This window comes from Lepidochelys kempii, chromosome 7, assembly GCF_965140285.1.
Source record: "Lepidochelys kempii isolate rLepKem1 chromosome 7, rLepKem1.hap1, whole genome shotgun sequence".
NCBI classification, from domain to species: domain Eukaryota; kingdom Metazoa; phylum Chordata; order Testudines; family Cheloniidae; genus Lepidochelys; species Lepidochelys kempii.
In genome coordinates, this window is record NC_136386.1 from 57344548 (window position 1) to 57368987 (window position 24440).

The following is a 24440-nucleotide window of genomic DNA, read 5'->3' on the forward strand; positions in this document are numbered from 1 at the left end:
AGAACACATGTTGATGCAAGCATGGGAGTAATTAAATATTGTTCACAATTTATTTGTTCTTCATTGGTTATTTCAATTAAAAACATGGCTAATGAGAGTTTTATAGTATATTTGGCCCCTTAGAAAGGAACCTCCATGAAGAATTCATGAGTAATGAAATATCTTTATAAAAGATAAGGAGGGCCATTTCTTTCTGAAGGATTCCTTTAAACCAGTGGTCCCCAAAACTGTGAGGCACAACCAGAGGAATGTTTGGGGATAGGCGGGGCCCAGACCAGGGCCACCCAGACCTGCTCTGCCCCCAGCTCTGCTTTACCTCTGCCCCGACCCCAGTTGCAGCTCCAAGCTCAGCCATGGCCCCCGGCTTGCGGCCCCAGACTCCAGCCCAACTCCCCAGCCCCCACTCCCAGCCCCCGCTCCTGACCGCAGCTCTTGGTCCCGGCTCCTGACTGTGCCTTCCAGGGGGCACGAACCGAGGGTTGGGTAGCTGAGTGGGAGCAACTGAAAATTTTTGGAACCACTGCTTTAAATTAACTCAGGGTTTCCAACTCTCATAATTTGATTATGAGCCTTGCGATATTTTGGCATTTTCCTTAAAGCCCCTGTACCTGAACAATATGATTACTTAAGAATCTGAACTTTCTTTTAAAAAAAAAAAAAGTAAGTTTATAGCTCTCCTGGTTGCAGGAAAAAAATCTTGGAAACAGAACACTAATGTGTCTAAACCCAGAAGTTAAATAAAAGGAACCCCAAAGTTATCACTTTAAAAAGATTTCAGGATGTTAAAGTCAACCTCATGATTTTTGAGGGCATCCTTTATGTTGTTTGAATGCTTGGGGTTAGCAGTACTGGTAACTCCTTTGGCTTGAAAATAAAACATTACATTTATTTTCTTAATTCAAAAGAGAATAGTCCTCAAATTGCCAAGTAAGTGATCTTTTAAAATTAACAGCAGCTCTATAGCATCACCACATGCCTGAAGATTTATAGCGTTGCCACTGTAAGCAGAAAGATACAGCAGAAACATCAGTTTGGCAAAACGACCCTACATAGCAAAACTGTCTTTCATTCATGTGCAGTTATTAGGTGAGACATAAAATACTGTGTGCAGCATTATGCTAGGGCCAGGCTGAATCATTTTTGTTAAATACTGATACCACTGGCCAGCCAGTTAATTTTACAGTCAAACCTTGTACAGCCTCTATCTCATTTTTGAATAACTGCAGTCTCCTGGGGAAATTCTTCACTAGGCCATCTGCTCATTTCGCACAAATCACAGTTTCAGACCTTATGAAAAATTCTGTGCTACCAATCATAACTCTCTGATGTTTATGCTAAACACTGTAACAGAACCTGAAACCTGCAGTATGAGGAGGTTAATTAACATCTGACTGGTAAAACATTTTTAAATATTGGTGGTAAAATGGGTCACTTCCTTGCATCTTAGCTAATGGACTCAAGTAATGTAACTATTTATGCTCTTCATTTGTCATAGGTCAGAAAATCATAGGTATAACAGTCCAAATTAAGGAGCAACATGATTAACGTGCTTTCATTATGGAGCAATCTAGACCTAATTTGCCTGGAGGTGCTGTGATCTCACCTCGAATACTGTCAGTCATTTCAAAGGAAATTCTGGGCGTTTCATTATTAGTTATTGTCAAAATGAAGACTGTAAATAGAGAGCAGTGAAAATGGTCAGGAGCTGGAGGGAAGGACTTGTGAGGAAAGACTGAAAAAGTACAACTTGACTAAGGGGGACAAAATAACAGTTACAGCTGGGTGAAATTTTCTGGACAAATAGATTATTCACTGAAAATGCAGTTTTGGATCAACCAACACTATTTGCAGATAGGGGTCAAATTCAGCAAATACTTTTGTCTGGGGAAAAATAATGAAGGGGGGGGGGAAGGTTGAAAAATTTTGACATTTTCATTTTGAAATGTTTGTTTTTTAAAGAGGAAAAATATGCCCAAAACAAAGTGAAACGAAAAGAAAAAGTAAGTTTTAGGCAACACTCAATTTTTTAAAATTTTTTTTATTCAGCCACCAAATGGGGAGGAGGGGATCAATTATTTACTCAGTTCTAGTAACAGTCCACAAATATTTGAAAGGTTTAAATCGAAAGGAGGGAAAGGAATTGTTTTGGATAGTACAGAGGGGTATAACAGGATGAAATGAAGAGAAGGTAACATGATGTATCGGGAAGAATTTCTTGACAGTGAAATATTCTAGGCTATGAAACAGTCTCCCAGAGAAAGTGATGGAAGCCATATTGCTTGAGACTTTTTAAAAACAGACGGGGAAAAGGCACTAGAAAGTGTACTGTAAAGATGGAACGTGGAGAATTATGGCAAGCAGGGAAGGGACTGCAGGAGCTATGAAATTCCTTGCTTCAACCCCTAACTTCTATGATTTAATGCAAAATTTTGCATAAGGAAATGGAGGCTATCTAGATAAGGAGTTATTTAAACTCCCAGTTCGCATGCTGGGCTGCTTGCTACAGCTTTTGGGACTTATGGACACATTTAGATTCTGCAGACTGTGACAAAGTACAGAAACTCCATACCAGGAGCACTGGAAGTTCCCTAGAAGTGGGGATGCCACCAACCAACACTGCCCCGTCACACGAACAATGAGCTTTTATTTGTTTAAATGAAGTTTCTAACGCTTGTGATTGCAAAGATAACCTTCCCAATGCAAATCAACCTTGGGCTGCCATACCCAGAAATGGCATCTCTATGTGACTTGTGAATGGCCCCAAATGTTAAAGGGACACAGGTTGATTTGTATAAAGTCAGTTTTCTGAGAAAGGACCTTTTAAAACAGTATGTTGTGGATTTGCTATCAGCTTCCCTGTTTACATGCAGAAGGATGTTTTGGACAGGCTTGACAACAATACCTCCAATGACTGGCCCACCTCTCACTATTATTATTTATGTTGCATTGGCTCCTAATGGGCCCATTCGCCTATCAGAGCCCTGTTGCACCAAGCACACAAAGAACATAGAGATAGCTCGTGCCCCAAAGAACTTATAATGTAAGATGGGAGGCAAGAAGTGGATACAACAGAGGAAGAAGAAGAACACAAGTGGACAGTTAGGGCATGACTACACTTGCCATTTAAAGTGGAAAAAGTCCCTTTATTGTGCAAAAACCATGGACACATCTACACTTGCCATTGACTTTTTGCAGTGAGACTCAGAAGTTTCACCGCAAAAAGAAAACCACCTCCACGAGAGGCGTACAGTTCTTATCGGTGATGCTTTTGCGGTGATGTGCAAGTGAAGACACGTTCTTCCGGTTTATGGAGCTTTTAGCCTCTGCAGAATAACCCACAATGCCTAGGTGACCACTCTGGCAAGCAGCTCTGATGCTAGGTAAACAGACATCCACCCCTTCCCCCTGTAAAGCCCCATGGATCTTTGAAACTCCCTTTCCTGTTTTCTTGGCAAGTGCTCACTTATCATCTGGCCAGGTGACAATGCCTGCTCCGCAGAGCAAATGATCCCCAGCTTAGAGCAATGCTGAGCAACTAGCGCTGATCAGTGTTTGGGGAGAGGAGGCTGTGCAGGGACCCAGGATGCCCGGTGATCACTCCCTCCCCACTTCGCCTATTGATAAAGGGGAGAGAGCTGCACTGTGGGATAGCTGCCCTCAGTGTGCTGCTCTCATCCTGATGGAAGTGTTACAAATGTAAACACTCTCGGACACCTGTGGAAGTGAGTACACAAACCAGTGCTTTTCTTTCACTGGTTCACTATCACTGTTGAAACTGACAGTGCAAAAACTCTGCAAGTGTAGACATAGCCTTAGATGACTAGCATCACCCTTCTTTCTGTGCACGCACCTATTCACTGCCTGCTCAGTTTCAGCTCTGCTGCTATTATTGGATAAATAATAAAACCACAAAACGTTAAATTCTGCAAAGGGTACGAACCATCAACTCAAACACTGACTACATCCAAAATGCTGTCAATGCACAAAACAAACAGAAAAAAGGAGATGTTTTTCTCTAATCTTTTTCAGCTGTAGTAATGGTAAGAAGTTGCTTGTAAACCATAGCAGGTAAAACAATTGCAAATTGAAGTGTGATTTCAACTCTGAAGACAACTGATGGCAATTTAATATATGATCAGGTGTGTAAAGTGGGTGCTTAATTTCATCACCATAAGACTGGCCATACAAGGTCAGATCAATCCTTATTGAGGTTACAGGGACAAACCATCCCGATGTGTAGAAAGAATAGTAAATATGGCAGGTGACCAGCTTGGCTTAACAGTGAAATCCTTGCTGATCTTAAACACAAAAAAGAAGCTTACAAGAAGTGGAAGATTGGACAAATGACCAGGGAGGAGTATAAAAATATTGCTCAGGCATGTAGGAGTGAAATCAGGAAGGCCAAATCACACTTGGACTTGCAGCTAGCAAGAGATGTTAAGAGTAACAAGAAGGGTTTCTTCAGGTATGTTAGCAACAAGAAGAAAGTCAAGGAAAGCGTGGGCCCCTTCCTGAATGAGGGAGGCAACCTAGTGACATAGGATGTGGAAAAAGCTAACGTACTCAATGCTTTTTTTGCCTCTGTGTTCATGAACAAGGTCAGCTCCCAGACTACTGCACTGGGCAGCACAGCATGGGGAGGACATGACCAGCACTCTGTGGAGAAAGAAGTGGTTCGGGACTATTTAGAAAAGCTGGATGAGCACAAGTCCATGGGGCCGGATGCGCTACATTCGAGAGTGCTGAAGGAGTTGGCGGATGTGATTGCAGAGCCATTGGCCATTATCTTTGAAAACTCATGGCGATCGGGGGAGGACCCGGACGACTGAAAAAAGACTAATGAAGTGCCCATCTTGGAGGATCTGGGGCACTACAGGCCAGTCAGCCTCACCTCAGTTCCTGGAAAAATCATGGAGCAGGTCCTCAAGGAATCGATTCTGAAGCACTTAGAGGAGAGGAAAGTGATCAGGGACAGTCAGCATGGATTCACCAAGGGCAAGTCATGCCTGACTAATCTAATTGCCTTCTATGATGAGATAACTGGCTCTGTGGATGAGGGGAAAGCAGTGGACGTGTTGTTCCTTGACTTTAGCAAAGCTTTTGACACAGTCTCCCACAGTATTCTTGCCAGCAAGTTAAAGTGGTATGGGTTGGATGAATGGACTATAAGGTGGATAGAAAGCTGGCTAGATTGTCAGGCTCAACGGGTAGTGATCAATAGCTCCATGTCTAGTTGGCAGCCGGTATCAAGCGGCGTGCCCCAAGGGTCGGTCATGGGGCCGGTTTTCTTCAATATCTTCATTAATGATCTGGAGGATGGCGTGGATTGCACCCTCAGCAAGTTTGCAGATGACATTAAACTGGGAGGAGAGGTAGATATGCTGGAGGGTAGGGATAGGATACAGAGGGCCCTAGACAAATTAGAGGATTGGTGCAAAAGAAATCTGATGAGGTTCAACAAGGACAAGTGCAGAGTCCTGCACTTAGGACGGAAGAATCCCATGCACAGCTACAGACTAGGGACTGAATAGCTAGGCAGCAGTTCTGCAGAAAAGGACCTTGGGGTTACAGTGGACGAGAAGCTGGATATGAGTCAACAGTGTGCCCTTGTTGCCAAGAGGGCCAATGGCATTTTGGGCTGTATAAGTAGGGGCACTGCCAGCAGATCGAAGGACGTGATTGTTCCCCTCTATTCGACATTGGTGAGGCCTCATCTGGAGTACTGTGTCCAGTTTTGGGCCCCACACTACAAGAAGGATGTGGAAAAATTGGAGAGAGTCCAGCGGAGGGCAACAAAAATGATTAGGGGACTGGAACACATGATTTATGAGGAGAGGCTGAGGGAACTGGGATTATTTAGGCTGCGGAAGAGAAGAATGAGGGGGGATTTGATAGCTGCTTTCAACTACCTGAAAGGGGGTTCCAAAGAGGATGGATCTAAACTGTTCTCAGTGGCAGCAGATGGCAGAACGAGGAGTAATGGTCTCAAGTTGCAGTGGGGGAGGTTTAGGTTGGATATTAGGAAAAACTTTTTCACTAAGAGGGTGGTGAAGTACTGGAATACGTTACCTAGGGAGATGGTGGAATCTCCTTCCTTAGAGGTTTTTAAGATCAGGTTTGACAAAGCCCTGGCTGGGATGATTTGTTGGGGATTGTTCCTGCTTTGGAGCAGGGGGTTGGACTAGATGACTTCCTGAGCCCCCTTCCAACTCTGATATTCTATGATACTATGATTCAATGGTCTAGCCCCGTTATTCTGTCTTCCAACAGTGGCCAGTGCCAGCTGTTTCTGAGAAAAATAAACAGAACAGGGCAATTATCCAGTGATCAGTTTCCTATTGTCAAGTCCCAGCATCTGGCAGTCAGAGGCTTAGGGACACCGAGAGCATGGGGTTGTCTCTCTGACCATCTTGGCTAATAGCCATTGATGGACCTACCCTCCATGAACTTATCTAATTCTTTTTTGAACCCAGTTACATTTTAGCCTTCACAACATCTCCTGGCAATGAGTTCCACAGGTTGACTGTGTTTTGTGTGAAGTATGTATTATGTTTGTTTTAAACCTGCTGCCTATTAATTTCATCAGGTGGCCCCTGGTTCTTCTGTAATGTGAAGGGGTAAACAACATTTATTCATTCACTTTCTCCATACCATTCATGATTTTATAGACCTCTATCATATCCCCCCTTAGTCATCTCTTTTCCAAACTAAAAAGTCTGGGACTGTTCAATCCCTCTTCATATGGAAGTGGTTTCATACCCCGATCACTTTTGTTGCCCTTCTCAGTACCGTTTCCAATGGTAACATATCTGTTTTGAGATGTGATGATCAGAACTTCACACAATATTCAAGGTGTGGGTGTACCCTGGATTTATATAATGGCATTATGATATTTACTGTCTTATTATCTAGTCCTTTCCTAGTGATTCTTAATATTCTGTTAGCTGTTTCAACCGCTGCTACACACTGAACAGATGTTTTCAGAGAACTATCCACAATGACTCCAAGATCTCTTTGTGGAGTGGTAATAATTAATTTAGATCCCATCAGTTTTTGTGAGATCACTTTGTAACTCTTTGCAGTCTACTTTGGACTTAACTATCTTGGATAATTTTCTATGTCTGCAAACTTTACCAATTCTGTTTACCCCTTTTTCCATAGTATTTACGAACATGTTGAACAGCACCGGTCCAAGTTCAGATCCTTGGAGGATCTCACTGCTTACCTCATTCTCTTCTGAAAACTATTTATTCCTACCCTTTGTTTCCTATCTTTTAACCAGTTCCTGATACAGGAGAGGACCTTCTCTCTTATATTCCATGACTGCCTACTTTGCTTAAGTATGCAGCGTAGTTGTAGCCATGTTGGTCCCATGACTATAGAGAGACAAGGTGGGTGAGGCAATATCTTTTATTGGACCAACTTCTGTTTGTGGGAGAGACAAGCTTTCGAGCTTACAGAGAGCTCTTCTCCAGGTCTGGGAAACATACTCATACTATGTCTATACTAGCACTTTTGTTGGTAAAATTTCTGTAGATCAGGGGTGTGAAAAAAAACAACCCACCACACCGCGGACCGATATAAGTTTCACCGATAAAAGCACTGGCGTGGCTAATGCTAGGTCAGTGGGAGATGCTTTCCTGCCAACATACCTACCACCACTCGTTCACGGTGGCTTAATTATTCCAACGGGAGAGCTCTCTCCCATCGGCATAAAGCAGCTACATAGGAGACCTTACAGCAGCGCAGCTGCAGCGGTACAGCTGTGCCACCGTAAGGTCTCTAGTGTAGACATAGCCTCAGAGTGTCACAGCTAAACACAAGGTGGCACACATTATTTAGCATAAAGTAGCTAACATATATTTCAAGGGACCGTTCAAGATGAAATGGCTGTTTAACACCCCTCCAGTCATAGGGAGGAAAGGAAGGGGGTTGGGGGTAGACTACAGCAGTTAGGTGGTTTATTAGTGGGTTATAGGTTTATTACAACAATCCATAACAGCCATAAATCCAGTGTCTCTATTCAGTCCATGATTGTTAATGTCTAGCAAACTAATGAATTTAAGCTCCCAAAGTTGTCTTTTGAGAATGCTGTACAGATTTTCTTTGCTTAAGAGTGTGTGGTTAGGGACTTTGTCAAAGGCTTTCAGAAAGTCCACGTACACTATCCACTGGATCACCTTTGCCTGCATTTGTTGACCTGCTCAAAGAATTCTAATAGATTGGTGAAGCATGATTTCCCTTTACAAAAGCTGTGTTGACTCTTCAAATTCTGACTAACAAATAGTGTTAAACTATGTGTCTGATCATTCTGTTCTTTACTATAGTTTCAACCAATTTGCCTGGTACTGAAGTTAGGCTTGCTGGCTTGTAATTGCCAGGATTGCCTCTGGAGCCTTAAAAAAAAAAAAGAAGAAGTCAGCATTACATTAACTATGCTCCAGTCATCACACAGAGAGGCTCGTTTAAGCAAAAGGTTACATACCACAGTTAGTAGTTCTGCAATTTCATATTTGAGAACTCCTGGGCGCATACCATCTCATCCTGGCGACTACTACCATTTAATGTATCAATTTGTTCCAAAACCACCTCCACTGATACCTCAATCTGGGATAATTTCTCAGATTTGTCACAGAAAAAGAACAGCTCAGGTGTGGGAATCTCCCACACATCCTCTACCGTGAAGACCAATGCAAAGAATTAATTTAGCTTTTCTGCAAGTCTTTTCTTCCTTGATTGCTCCTTTAACGCCTTGATTGCCCAGTTCACTCATTTAAATTACTGAATAGAGCATGTAAACCAGCAGGACAGTGGGGTGGGAGGAGGTATTGTTTCATATTCTCTGTATATATATATAAAGTCTGCTGCAGTTTCCACTGTATGCATCCGATGAAGTGAGCTGTAGCTCACGAAAGCTCATGCTCAAATAAATTGGTTAGTCTCTAAGGTGCCACAAGTACTCCTTTTCTTCATGTAAACTATGTAACTGCATGTCCAAATGGCATAATAACCGTGGGGCAAATATAGTTTCCTTCGTCGTTACTGCTCACATCCACTGGTTTGGATCCTTGTTCTGCATTTTGGCCTCAGAAAATGTGTCAGAGTTCTGAAGATTCCACTTAAATACCACACTACAGACTGCATTTGCAGGACCTAGATGGACCACTCCCTCCTGAATGTGGGTAAAAAGAAGGAAAAGGAACTATGCTACAAAGCAGAACTGAAGTGGTTCTTTAGAATTGAAAAATAAAAAACATGATCACATCCAAAATTAACAGCAGGAAATGAACCCAGTCTTAAGACATGAACAAATACATTTTAAGAGGAATGCACTAACTGGAGATTGGATAATCCAAACTTCACAGATGCCTCTATCTTTACAATGGACTGAGCCAAAACTGTGGTGAAGTTTGAATCTGAAAGTACAGACATTATAGGCCTAACTGAAAACCTAATGAAGTCAGTAGAAAGACTCCTATTACTTGGATTACATCCTAGCAGCTCTCACTCACCTCAAAAATCAAAGTCACCATGATTGTTAATTGTTGTTGTTATTGTTGTAGGCCTCTTAGTGCCAGGATTCCAGAGGATGTAGAGTTTCTGCTACAACAGGGCTGTCCCTAGCTGTTCTGGGGCCCCACGCAGCCCCCTTCCCCCCCCAGGCCTCTGCTGGGGGTGGCTGGCCCCAGGCCTCCACGGGGGGCAGGAGGGCTGGCTGGCTTGGGAGACGGGGAAACACCCCCCCAGTACTCACTGGCGGTGCGGCTGGGGCTGGGTCTCTGCACTTCCGCTGACGGTGAGTGCAGGCCCCAGCCCTGCTGGCTGCTGCAGAGCTCAGGGGAGCGGGGGCGGGGACAGGGCCGGTGCAACCACCAGGCAAACTAGGCAGCCACCTAGGGCGCCAAGTGGTTGGGGGTGGCCAAAAGCATGCTCCAGGGAGGCGGTGGAGCGGAGGTGAGCTCGGGCAGGGGGGTCCGGGGAAGGCAGGGGAACCGCTCCCAGCCCAGCTCACCTCTGCTCCGTCTCCTCCCCTAAGCACGCCTCGCCCCTCTGCTTCTCTCCCTCCCAGGCTTGCGGTGCCAAACTGCTGATTGGCGCCGCAAGCCTGGGAGGCAGGAGAAGTGGAGTGGCGGCGGCGTGCTCGGGGAGGAGGTGGAGCAGAGGTGAGCTGGGGCAGGGAGCTGCTGCATGGCTCCCTGGGCAGGGGAGAGAGGGAGGGGGGAGCGGCGGCAGCGGGGAGCTGCTGTACGGCTCCCCGGGCCGGAGGGGTAGGGGGGGCAGCGGCGAGCTGCCACAGGGCTCCTGGGGGTGGGGGGGCGGCCACAAGGTGGAAGTTTCGCCTAGGGTGCAAAACATCCTTGCTCCGGCCCTGGGCGGGGCAGGGGCGGTGAAGAGCCAGACCAGGGGCTGGAGCAGTACACACCTGTGCAGGGCACCAGGAAATTTGGTGCCCCAAATTTCCTGGTGCCCTGTGCAGCTGCGTGCTTTGCGTATGGGTAGGGACGGCCCTGTGCTACAAAGTCCAAAATGAAGTTTCCGCCTCGTCTATTCGTCATTTTTCTGCTGACAGCTTTTCAGCTGCCTTTGTAAGTGTAAAACTAGTAGAAAGGCAAGGACTGCTTTTAAAAACAAAAAAAGACCTGTGCCCCTCCTCCCACAACCTGTACACTGAGGGGAGAAAAAAGGTGGTTTGTACTTTTTATTTTTTTTTGCTTGTTTTCTGATTTTTAGTCAAGGAAAACAGGTTTCTACTCAAATTTTAAAATATTTTAACATTAGAAATGAAGGCCTTGTCTAGCCTGTTTTTCCTTGGAAAAACTCTGGGCGACTGGAGAAAGCAGTAAGTTTATGACATCAGCGACATTTTTCAGAGGCAAAACCATTTTTATTCATTTATTTTTATTTTATTTAAAAACCTTTTTGTGTGTGTGTGTGTGTGGCATTTTACAGCCTATTTAATTCAGAGGTCTGAATTAACAGCTGGGGCAAAAGTTCTCATTGTTAATATTAAACATTCATCTTCAATTAAGGGAGGAGCACATTCATATTTGAGACCTCTACCTAGTCCTCCAGTAACACCAGGGAACACCTGTACTTGGCATTCCTAATGTTTTTTAAAGTATTATATGTATAAAAAGGAAACCATCAAGCAGTCTAATTTCCCTACTTAGGTATATCGACGTAGTTATTTACCAAAGGATTGCTATGCCCTCTGCAGCAATTCTCAGGGTAGCCTGTGTGTCCTACAATGTATTTGTGACTCTGGTCTCTTGCTCGTTGATTCACGAATTATGGACAGCTCTGATCAGGAGACCTCAGTGCCCTCCCCATCCAGGATCTTAGAATCTTCATAGTTACTTATGGCCCATAAAATTGCAGGGATTCAATTGTTATGGAGTATATAGAGCTGCAACTAGTGTTATCCCCTGGCCAGTATTTGACTGGCCTGGCCGGTTTTATTATGGATTTGCCAGCTGCCAGAAAAATAATTTAATTTTCTGGGTTTTTTTTACGTGGGTCTAAAGATTTGCATCATCATCACAATGCACTGGGATATCTAATAGCAAAAGTTTGTGTCCACCTAAAAATGCTGCAGTGTTCCCAATTCCAGTTTAAGCGATAACAGATCAAAACCATTGACAATACAGCAGTGGTCTGCCCATCAACATAGAAGCACAGCACGCATGTATGAGAGAGGGTTTGAGTCACGCAAGAGTGAGGAGATGCGAGATATTTTCAATTTTAGCTATATGTGGTCTCTCTCTAGATACTGTAAGTGGCTGTTGAAGCAAGAAGGTTGCAGAGTTGCCTTTTGGTTGGGGTTGTGACGGGCTTCTCTGGTGGGAGGAGTGCCAGTTTTTTTGCATTTCAAAGGTGGTAACTACTGCTCTGATAATACAGTCCACCCCTTCCCTGCTGTCACACCCTAAAAACTAGAAGTTAAGTGTCAGGATCTCAGAAAAGGATGTAGAGTCTCTGCTACAAAGTCCAAAATGAAGAAAGCTTCCTCCACAGGCAGTCTACCCTTCATTTCTCTGCTGACAGCTTTTCAACTGCCTTTGTAATTAAATCATGTTACTGCAGCATGGGCAGTATCTCCTGTACTAGGCATGGGGAATACCACAGTAATATTATAGTTATCAAAAGGTAGCACTGGAAAAATTGTAAGGGTGACCATTGTAAGCAAGCAGACAGTTTGCTTAGATACAGAATCCAGTTTAGGCCAGCTCAGAAAGGTAATAATTCACCGACTTGCTTGTTTTTCTCTCCTCTTCCTCCCTTTACTGAGAAGCAAAGAGTGATTTCTTTTTTAAGAGAATGCATGTAAGCTAGATTCACTGTAGGCAGCAAGGCAGAAATGAAAGGGACTTAATCTTCTTTTACTAAATTCCAATCTGTTACCCCTGTGTAAAGCCATCCATCGCAACAGGATTGCATAAGTGTTACTGACAGTCTACAGAACCCTCCTTACTTGTGGCCAAGTGCAAGGAGAGAACCAAGCATGATATTTGGAGCACAGGCTAAGCTTGCTGGGATGGCATTAAAAAAAACAACAACAACAAAACAACATATCTTTGTGTAGTAAACACAGCACATTTCATAGGGAGAACAAACATGAAGCCCCACAGTTCCATTTTTTGCAGAATCACTTTTCAGAGAGGAAAAGCACTCAAGTGGCTTGTTTCTTATCTGCATCTATAATTTACTAGCTTAAAAAGTCAAAAGAACATTTTAGGGAACTGCATGGTCTTCTCAGAACAGTAATTTTAAACAACCAGAAAACATCAGTTCTTAACAGATGGGCTCATGCTGCAAAATTCAGATTCTGAAAACTCCAAAGTTCAATATTTTACTTGCCCCATTTGCAGAATTGAGACCCAAGTATCAAATGTCCCAGAAACAATGTGTGTGTTTGGATCTACAAGTTTGGGATGTGCCATGCTCTAGTTTAAACACATTTAGCCTGATACCTAATGCTACTAATTGCACAAGTTTTCTTCCCCCTGTCCTTCCCAACTATATTTTTGTACATGAAACAGAAGAATTACACATTGCCATGATGCCAAAGGATAGGCAAAGCTCGGATACTGGATACTCCGAACGGTATAAAAATGCATACAACTATTCAAATGCAAGATTAAATCACAGAGCTGGGCCAACCTGAATGCACGGTTATACACTACAACACTCTTTCGCCTCTTACAAATCCGTAAAGGAATGGTTTACTAAGTGCTGTGTGGCTAAAAATCTCTAGGCAGAAGTATGAGGGTGATACGCTGCTGGTTTCGTTCACCCGGTAACAGGTGATGAATCACTGACACAGACCTGCTGGGCCAATTGGAAAAATCATTGTGGTTGTAAATAGGTCAGAAGTAGAGTACATTAACAGAGATGGAGGAGGGGAGCAGGTTGTTTTTGTGTGTACGTTAGAAGGCGAGAGAGCGACCACAGACTTCTCTCATTGAGAAGAGACCTGACAAGAAGGCTGTGATACTTACTGCAGTAAATCACTATTTGTTCAATAAATTGATGGCCTTGAGAATCCAGATCAGTTTCTCTCCGATCAATAGCCTTGAGCCTTGCATCATTGTGACTTTCTCACATTAGCCAAAGAGACCTACACACAGCTCCTGTCAATGCCAGTCAAGGATGCTGGTGCTCTCTGGTTAGGGAAAGGACTGCTGAAGAGCCATGCGCCTCCCTGTCTCCAGGAGTTGAGGGCACTGCCTTCTGCACTGCTCCAAGCCCTTGCGGCCTGTGGAGCTCTGGGTCCAAACTCTGACACCTCCCGCCCTCCCCACATCATGTGGCAATGTGGATACACTGCCAGCTCCTCCAGTGTATTATCTCATCCTCACTGTCCCTGCACATGTCCTGGGTTTGCCACCAGCAGGACTTCATCAAATGGGTTTGGTATATTACTATTCAATATTCATATTGCAGTGGGTCTTAGTCAGGTCATGGCATAACTGTGCTAGACAATGTACAAACATAACAATTGACAGGTACAGTCACATGGTGATTTTATGACAGAAAATCAACACAAACTAACATCTTTGTGTCCCAACATGATGATGTTGCACCATGTTGCAGAGTTATCACACTGACAGTTCCTAACGAAAAGAGCCTAGGAGAGTCTCTGAGGATGCCCTAAAATCTAGTAAGAAACTGAAATATTTCAAACAATTAATGATTTTGTATTCATCAGAAACAAGCATGAAGATTTTCAGATCAAGAAGAAAGAGCATGGTTTGTATAAAATACAGTGAGAACCAAACAAGTTCACACTGTGAGAATCCACAAATCCTTAAAGCCAGCCTTCTCCAAGCAGACCCACTAGTTTCTTCATTCATGTTTCTGATGTCAGGTGGCAATATGCTTAGCCATTCAACTCTTACCCTGCAAGATTACCTTCTAGCCCACTGTTCAAATATTGTTCATTATACAGTGAAGTGCAGGGTTTTTTTTGTGTGTGTGAGAGTTAATCTATTTGCAGATTCTCAATTTAATAATTAGCAGTGGGCTTCCCCATTTATTAGTGTGAATTAGCAAGGTTCTGCTGCACTGCAGTTTTAAAGCAGCCCTGCATTTCGCTAGCTTTAGACATTCAGTAACGGAAGAGTTGTTTGGTTTTTGTTTATTGTCCCAGGTGGAAGGACATCCTTAAGGTCCTAGACTTCAGTGAAACTCTCTTACAATATACACTTAGCTGTGCTGTATAGGTCAGATCTGTCTACTGTGAATCAAAGCTTCACTGGAGTCTTCAAACTGAATCTCTACAAGCGTTAGAGAGCATTCTTTCAGCTTTGATCAGGAGTGCAAAGGAGCAAAGATCCAGATGTTGGAATGATTAGGATAGGACGCCCATGAATCACTACCATAACTGGTTTTGTAGACAATAAGTCTTGTCAAAGAAACCTGATTTCAATTTGTGATGAGATTACAAGTTTGATTGGTACAGGTAACTAGATGTAATGTACTTAGATTTTGTAAGATGTTTGACTTAGTACTGCACAGCATTCTGATTAAAAAATTGGCAGCATATAATATCAACCGAGTTACACGTTAAGTGGATTAAGAACTAGCTAACTGACAGATCTGAGAAAGTAGTTGTCAGTCGGGAATCGACAATGAACGGGGGTGTTTTTAGCAGGGTTCCACGGGGAACTGTACTAAGCCTGAAACTATTCAACATTTTCATCAATGATGTGGAAGTAAATATATAATCACTGCTGATAAAATTGGTAGATAACACAAAGATTGGCGGAGTGGTAAAATAATGATAACTGAGCAGTCATAGAGAGTAATCTGGATCACTTGGTGATCTGGGACCATTCAAACAAAATGCGTTTTCATACAGCCAAATGCCAACTTCTTCATCTAGGAACAAGGAATGCAGGCTATACCTACAGAATGTGGGGAACTGTATCCTGGAAAGCAAGAACTCTGAAAAGTATTTAGGGGTCAGAGCGGACAAGCAACTGAATATGAGCTGCCAATGTGATGCTGTGGCAAAAAGAGCTACTGTTATCCTTAGGTTTCAGAGTAACAGCTGTGTTAGTCTGTATTTGCAAAAAGAAAAGGAGTACTTGTGGCACCTTAGAGACTAACCAATTTATTTGAGCATAAGCTTTCGTGAGCTACAGCTCACTTCATCGTGAGCTCACGAAAGCTTATGCTCAAATAAATTGGTTAGTCTCTAAGGTGCCACAAGTACTCCTTTTCTTTTTGTTATCCTTAGATGCATAAACAGTGAGTAGGAGCAGGGAACTGATTTTACCTCTGTATATGGCACTGATGAGACCAATACTGGAATAGTGCTGTGGAGAATGAGGGAGCTCTCTCTACTATTTTTTATTAATGATATATACACCTCAATTTACCTAGCTGATATTATTCTGTGTGTCTGAATGGAGTTACCACAAAAGAAGGCTGCTAGGGGGCAACACACAGGAAATACAATGGAACAATGATGGATATTAAGTGCGTCCAGCATGAATACCAAGGTCCTTAAGGAAACAGTGGGGGAGCCCTTAATTTGAAAATGCCCACGTACCTAGCTTCAGCCTGATTAGCAGGTTTATTTTTTTTTCCTAGGCTTGAGCCTAAGATCAAGGGGAAACTAAACCATTAAAAAATCCTACCTAGAGAGAAAAGGGGATGGGGAGTCAGCAGTCATTACTGTCAGTGAGTCTCTATTACCAAGGTGAATGGTAAAGACTCCATCTCTTAATGTTTCAAATCAAGACACTTTGGATGGAATGGTTTAGTCAGAATCGAGTTACTGGGCTCAATACAGACTTGTAATTTCATGGCCAATGTTACACAGGTCAGACTACGTGATCTAATGGTCTATTCTGGCCTTAAACACTATGAATTTATGGAGGAGGAGCCTTTTAGGCAAAACTCTCCCCTCACCCTAGATCTTGGCCGAGACTCACTGTGGGGATAGTGTATGGAAAGCTTGAATGCTACTGCTTGTGTGCAGCAGACAACAGTTTATAGGGTTATCAATCCATTACTATTCTGGATGGCTAAAACCATGTGAATTTTTTAAAATTTACAATGCAGATTATATGTAAATAGTTCTCTCTTCTGCCAGGATCGACTTGCATTATCAACATGCATCATCGTATGAGCAAACAATGTACATACAGCACCGAGCACTTTGTACCAACACAAGCCCAATACCCACTGGTTTTCAAATTAATCCCAAAAAAGAACAGACTTTGTTCTATTTTCTACTGTAAATAATCTAATTTAAAAACACCCCAACCGCCACCCAACAAAGGAACAAAATGAAAATAAAATAGGCTACCAGTATGTACTCATAATGGCCCTAATTTGCAGAAGTGGCACTACTACTGGATGTCTCGCTAATTTACCTAATTTAAGTCGCCTGTGACTTGATTGTCAAAAGGTGATTAACATCCATAATTCCCATATGAACATCAGGCCCTTACTGTCTCAAGCTGCACACCCAAAAAGTGAGGCATCCAATCTCAAGGGACACTTGAAAATCTCAGCCAATGGATATTTTAATAAATCTAGTGCCTGATGCTGATCAGCAGCCAAAGGGAGAGGGGAAAAAAGGAAGCTATGTTGCAGCATTTAAAGAGCAATGAACTAATTTAACTGCTGTACCAGTAATAGCTTGCTTAGGGAACTCAAGATGCAAAATCAGTGAACGTTTCACTTGGATGCATACAAGCCAAACCTGCAATCATTACCCAAATAATGTACTTTCAGGCATCTGAGTTACAGTAAACATGTCTTAAAAGGGCTGAAAAGGGATTTTTCCGATGTTATGGGGTCAGCCAAATGATTTCAGTTGTTTGTTTTGGCCTCAGCTTTATAGAAAACTGTGAACATCTGTATAAACCACTTGCCGAGGGCAACACACTAGATTGTGCAACTAAAACCAAAGTAACCAGCTTCAATGTCAGCTATCTTTTGGAAACATAGCTACTGTAGAGGTAGAGGGGAAGGAGGATGAAAAACTTTGCCTGCAACTGATTGCTTGGGGGGTTTGCATCCACTGATGCATTCGAATGGATTTCCTGCTCTGAGACCTTCCATTCAAGTAGAGGTACCAATACATGTTGATTTTCATGATGTTCCTTGCTCCAAGTTAAAGGGCAGAAATTGATCAGTTAACATTTAAAAATGTTTGCCGTGTTGTCGAAACCCCCAAACAATGCTGACAGTGCACGATTTTAAAATGGGTGGTGTCAGGGCTCCTTTCTCCAAATCCCAGAATAAAATGTTTCGTTAGAATTCAGCCTGCCACCAATCCACAACAATGAGATTTTAAAAACAGCACAAGGTAAGGAAAAAACAGTAGAAAAAATAAAGCTGAAGAGAGATGCTGACTAATTTTAAGTGCCTAAATTGGCTCTATGGCAAAACTCACCATCAACGGAAGCAGGGAAGGTTGAAATTATATTAACTAGAGATTGTATTATGTATCTTCGAGTAGCTAACTAGCTCAGATATCATGGTGATCGGAACCACAGAAACACCCATACATAATTAACAATATAGCTACGCTGTAACTTTCATAGGCATTCTCCAGTGTCACACACAAAGTAGCCATCAACCTACAATAATCTTTGGTGTCACTTGAATGGGATGCAGGGCACACCATAACAGGAAGGCAAAAACTGCTTAGCTGTCATGAAGCACAAAGCTTTAAGATCTTCATTCTGGCTCCTCAAAAAGGGGAGGTGCAGGCCTTCAAAAGAAGGCATCTTCTTCCAGTAGAAATTCTCTCTACCCATCCAAAAGATGCCAAGTCATCTGCTAAACATGAGTTCGAAGGGCAACACTGTGGTGAAAAGGGCTAATGTGATCCTTGGATATATACACAGATGAATCTCAAGTAGGATGGGGGAGGTTGGATTACCTCTGCCTTTGGCAATGGTGGGACCACTGCTGGAATACTGTGTACAGTTCTGGTGTCCACAATTCAAGAAGGATGTTGATAAACTGGAGACTGCTCAGAGAAGAGCTACAAGAAGGATTAAAGGATTGGAAAGCATGTCTTACAGTGAAAGTCAAGCAGCTCAATCTATTTAGCTTATCAAAGAGAAAATTAAGGACTGACTTGATCACAGTCTGTAAGTATCTACACGGGGAATAGAAATTTGATAATAGAGTGCTTTTCAATCTAGCAGAGAAAGGGCAATGACAAGAACCAATGGCTGGAAGTTGCAACTAGACACATTCAGACTGGAAATAAGTCATAATTTAACAACAGTGAGGGCAATTAACCTTTAGAACAATTTACCAAAGGTAGTGGTAGATTCTCCATCACTGGAAATTTTTAAATCAAGGTTGAATGTTTTGCTAAAAGATACGCTCTAGCACAAGCACAGTTATTGGATTTGAAGCAGGAATTAATACAAGAAAATCCTGCAACTTATGTTATACAGGAGGTCAGACTAGACGAGCCCAACAGTCCCTATGGGCCTTACTATCTAGGAATCTCCCCCATCTGAGATGGAGGGAAAAAAATCCAGGGTGGGTGACCTTCTACAGCAAACGATAATCTGTAGCCACCTTTCTGATAAGTGCTGACACTGGATGTAAGACTACCTTTTCTTTATCAAAGACTAAAAGTAAAGAGAAGCAGGAGAGGGATGCTACTCTTCTGGCTGACATGACAGTCACTAGAACAACAACTTTCAAGGACAAATAGCAGAGTGATGTGTTGGCTAAAAAAAAAGCCTCGCTCACAGAGTCTCTTAAAATTATATTACAGATCTGTACCATGGTAAATCAAGTCCTTAATCCTTGCATTGCTGCCTGCTCTAAGGAAGTGATCAGACAACTAATTGGAAACACAAAGCTACAACCAGCTGAAGAAAGGCCAACCACCAGGTTATGAAGGACTTCCATGACAAAATGAATTAAGAGGAGAAATGGTCCATGTCTTACAGTCAATGTTAAATGCTTTAGATCCCGCATGCATTCACCATATCAAAACCTTCTCTTGATAGCTCACAGTTCTCCATCAACTCTGGCTCACGAGCCAGTTCAGTTGTTCAAGCAACATGTAAGGCAGTGGTCATTGGTAAGGCTATGTTTTAGTTGCGGGTATTTTTAGTAAAAAAAGTCATGGACTGGTCATGGCCCATGACCTGTTCATGACTTTTACTAAAAATACCCGTGACTAAAACTTGCGGGGGGGAGAGGGGAGTGCTGCCTTGGGGCCCTGCAGGTGCTGGGGGAGGGGGGATGCAGGGGGGGAGAGGGGCGCACGAGCAGCAGCACATGACCCGGGACCTCTGCTGGTGTTGTGGGCAGTTTGGCAGGGCCGGCAGGCTCCCTAGCTGGCTCTGTGCCTCCCTCCCCTCCCCCAAGCAGCAGTGTTTGGGTATGGGAGGGGCCAGGGGATTGGGGCACAGGACGGGGTGAGACAGACTCTGGGCGGTGCTTACCTAGGGGGCTCCACGGAAGCAGCAACATCCCCCTCATTCAGCTACTAGGCAGAAGTATGGCCAGGCAGCTCCGTGCGCCACCTCCACAGCTCCCATTGGCTGGGAGGTGGCCCTACCCCCTCCACACCCAAACTCTGCTGTGGGGGCGGGGCGCTGGCCCAGGAGTTCTCCAGCAGTGGCCAATGCACCTGGCACAGTGGCTCCCTGTACAGCCCCAGAGCCAGGCGCACTGGCCTCTGCAAAAGTCACAGAAAGTCACGGATTCCGTGACTTCTGTGACCGCTGTGACAAACTCGCAGACTTAGTCATTAGTAAGTTTATTAGTGAGCCCTGAGAATGTCTGTGACATTCCTCTAGTTGCAACCTGCACTGCTAAACTGCTGTGTCCCTGTAGCTCTCTAGCCTGGGGTGCCTTTTATACTGCTTTGCTAATGAACAGCAACCCCTCCAGGTTTTGCTCACTCACAGCCACTAGCAGCTCACTCCCAGCTGAATATGCGAATGCTCTTCCAGCCATCTATGTGTAGATACAGGGAGATGTCTGCATATCCTGAAGTCCCAGCCTTGCCCCCCAGAAATGTGCATATTGTACTATTCAGTAGCCCAGTGGACAGTACAAGCTCATATATAATCCACCATTCCAACAATAGGTGATGAATATACACTAGCCCAGTTGACCTGAGTAGAGATTTCCCAAACATTGGTTTAGCTAAAACAATAAAACAAGTTTTTTAACTAGAGAAAGATAGATTTTGTGTGGTTATAAGTGGTAAGACATAAAAAGTTAGAATTTGTTACAAAAGAAATAAAAAGATAAAATCACAAGCTAATGCCTAAACTTTACCAAGCGAAATAAGATTTGAAGCAAACATCATTGTGATGACACCAGTTACTTCAGGCAATTCACGGTTCACAGGCTGGAGTGCCCTTCAACCTGGGATCATTCCTCTTAGTTCAGTGTTCTTCAGGTATTCACCTTATTTCTCTGTGCTCAGAACAACAATGGAGAAGAGACTAGAGGCATTTTCCTCCCCTTCTTTATACCCCAACCCTCGTGTGCTGGAAAAATCCTTGCTGGGTCATGTGGGCAGGCAGTTCCATGGCATACGTGAGCTCCAACAGGTCTTTCAGAAGAATTGTAAATTTTTTGTTTACAACTCCCCTGCTAGTGAATTTCCGATTAAGCAGATAATGGCTCTTTAGCACTTTGCTGGCATGCCAGCGTGTCTTTGTCTCCGAGGAATTGGTTTATGGGTGTTACCCAGAATTACAACATATATCAGTCACAATCATACAGCAAAAATCTCATAATTTCACATGCACTGTTATTACACACATTCCAACGGGATAATGATGATATTCAGCATATTATGAGTTTTCAAATAATACTTCACAAGATATACTTTGTACAAAATATAACCATATAAAAATGGTGAACATGAAGTACTAGGTGTCACATGGGGTACAGGGTGTCAAAATATCCCAAGAAGTCTGAAAGCCATGAGAATAGGCTGAGAGGTTTTTCGCAGGAGTGGGTGGGTGAGATTCTGTGGCCTGCGTTATGCAGGAGGTCGGACTAGATGATCATAATGGTCCCTTCTGATCTTAGTATCTATGAATCTACTTGTCCCTCCTGATTTATTCCAGATCTCGATGAATGAGGACAGAGCTTAGGTTGACGATCCTGCTAACAGATGCTATTCTATTTGTATTTCCTAAGCACCAATAGCATGTCCAGATTTGTTTACAATCTAAAAGACAAACACAGAATCATAGAAGTATAGAACTGGAAAGGACCTCAATAGATCTGCAGACAAGGCAGCACTGGGAGACTCAGAGAACAACTAGTAATGTGGTTTGTTTGTAAAGGTGGGAGGGAGATGGTGATATGTTGCTGCAGGATGCAGAGTGTGTACCCTTATGGAAGAAACAGATTCCTCAGGAGGGAAGTTACACTGGGTGGGCCCCCAGTTTCAATTAGATCCTCTAGGAACTCTCTAAAGTAAAACAAACAACAACAATGTTGTTCCAAGTGAAGGGGCAGCATGGACAAAAGCATGGAGATAAGAGTGGGACTAGAAACTAAAGCTTACGTTTGGAGACCAGGATACCTACAGCATTACAGCCTCACCTTGCCGTTCTCCATCCTTAAAAGGTCCTTTGCAGGGAGACCCGTGTTGTCAAAGAGAATCAAGAACAGCTGGGAGTAGGAGTCTGAGTCATTCATTCCACTGTGCAACTGCTGAGAGCAATGCACGTGAAAAGGTTTATAACCAAGCCGTCTGATTTTGTGACTACATAACCATTGTTGTGAGTGCTTTCTCAGCATGACTAGTCCAAGAGCTCTCACTTAGGTTATGCTGATGTGCCTCCAACATAAAAGGGTTTAGCTCCTACTCATCTCCCCAGCCAAATGTGCATTGTCGTCACAAGATGGTTCCTGCAGTGTACCTCTCCAGCTAAGATTGCCTCTCTTTCTTACTAGCTGAGTGATGGCTGTGCAAACTCGGGACTGACCTCATCTTCTAATTGACTTATATGGAAGATGGCTATACCTTGCAAGCTCATGAACTACACACTTACAAGTGCATCTGAACAACAATACCATGATCCAAGAGCTTCCTCCACATCATCTGTATCAGCGGTCTGATCTCTGGAATAACTACAATACTATGCACAGTTGTTAACACTTTTCATCTGAGGATCTCAACCACTTCACATCTATTAATTTTAACAACCACTATGATGCAATTATGTATTTTTATCCCCACTGCATAGATAGGGAAATTGAGGCACAAGGGGATTAAATGACAACGTATTCAAAGTCTCACTATGAGCGAGTAACAAAAGCTAGTAAAAGAACCTACCAGTCTTAAATCTCAGTCTTGTCCTCTAAATCACTAGACAGCATTTTTTCCAAATGTTAAAATGACAGAAAGTTAACTAAATGTGAACAGAAATGTGCTACACCTCTGATCTAAAGAGTCCAACATGCTGGCCATTAAAAAATCCTTACCTTTTTCCAATGATGTGTCTGAACAGGAGAATTAAAAAATAAGAAGCAGCAGCAGAAGCACCCTTCTTACTTGTGTACAAAAAGTTGTATGCCATCTAAGATTTCATCTCTTCCCAGAAGAGTGTAAATACAGCTTTTAGGATTCTACTGTCAAACAACTAAAAAAACCTTCCACATGAGATTCACAGCACTCAGTTTTCCAAGATAGGGAAAACCTGTGGGGAGAGATAGTTCAGTGGTTTGAGCATTGGCCTTGTCATAAATATAAAGGGAAGGGTAAACCCCTTTGAAATCCCTCCTGGCCAGGGGAAAGCTCCTCTCACCTGTAAAGGGTTAAGAAGCTAAAGGTAACCTCGCTGGCACCTGACCAAAATGACCAATGAGGAGACAAGATACTTTCAAAAGCTGGGAGGAGGGAGAGAAACAAAGGGTCTGTGTCTGTCTGTAGTCGTCTTGGCCAGGGACAGAACAGGAATGGAGTCTTAGAACTTTTAGTAAGTAATCTAGCTAGGTATGTGTTAGATTATGATTTCTTTAAATGGCTGAGAAAAGAATTGTGCTGAATAGAATAACTATTTCTGTCTGTGTATCTTTTTTGTAACTTAAGGTTTTGCCTAGAGGGGTTCTCTATGTTTTTGAATCTAATTACCCTGTAAGATATCTACCATCCTGATTTTACAGGGGGGATTTCTTTATTTCTATTTACTTCTATTTTTTATTAAAAGTCTTCTTGTAAAACACTGAATGCTTTTTCATTGTTCTCAGATCCAAGGGTTTGGGTCTGTGGTCACCTATGCAAATTGGTGAGGCTTTTTATCCAACATTTCCCAGGAAAGGGGGGGTGCAAGTGTTGGGAGGATTGTTCATTGTTCTTAAGATCCAAGGGTCTGGGTCTGTAGTCACCTAGGCAAATTGGTGAGGCTTTTTACCAAACCTTGTCCAGGAAGTGGGGTGCAAGGTTTTGGGAAGTATTTTGGGAGGAAGGACGCGTCCAAACAGCTCTTCCCCAGTAACCAGTATTAGTTTGGTGGTGGTAGCGGCCAGTCCAAGGATAACGGGGGTAATATTTTGTACCTTGGGGAAGTTTTGACCTAAGCTGGTAAAGATAAGCTTAGGAGGGTTTTCATGCAGGTCCCCACATCTGTACCCTAGAGTTCAGAGTGGGGGAGGAACTGTGACAGGCCTGCTAAACCCAGGGTTGTGAGCTCAATCCTTGAGGGGGCCATTTAGGGATCTGGGGCAAAAATTGGGGATTGGTCCTGCTTTGAGCAGGCTGTTGGACTAGATGACCTCCTGAGATGCCTTCCAACCCTGATATTCTATGATTCTAAGATGTCCAGTGATATACAGCATGTACCTGGGAGCAGAAAGGCATTTTAAAATTCAGATTATCCTTTGGGGCAATTAGGACACACTGAAAATTTGTGCTCTAAGATCCATCCTTAGTACCTATTAATGTAAGATATACAAAGGGTTAAGAT

The 24440-nt window shown here is 43.1% G+C and overlaps 1 protein-coding gene across 5 annotated transcripts in view; it reads right to left on the bottom strand.

The window, feature by feature from the left end:
- Positions 1 to 24440, bottom strand: part of MARCHF8 (membrane associated ring-CH-type finger 8) — a 171251-nt gene that overhangs the window by 90434 nt on the left and 56377 nt on the right. The gene's annotated exons all lie outside the window — the stretch shown is intronic.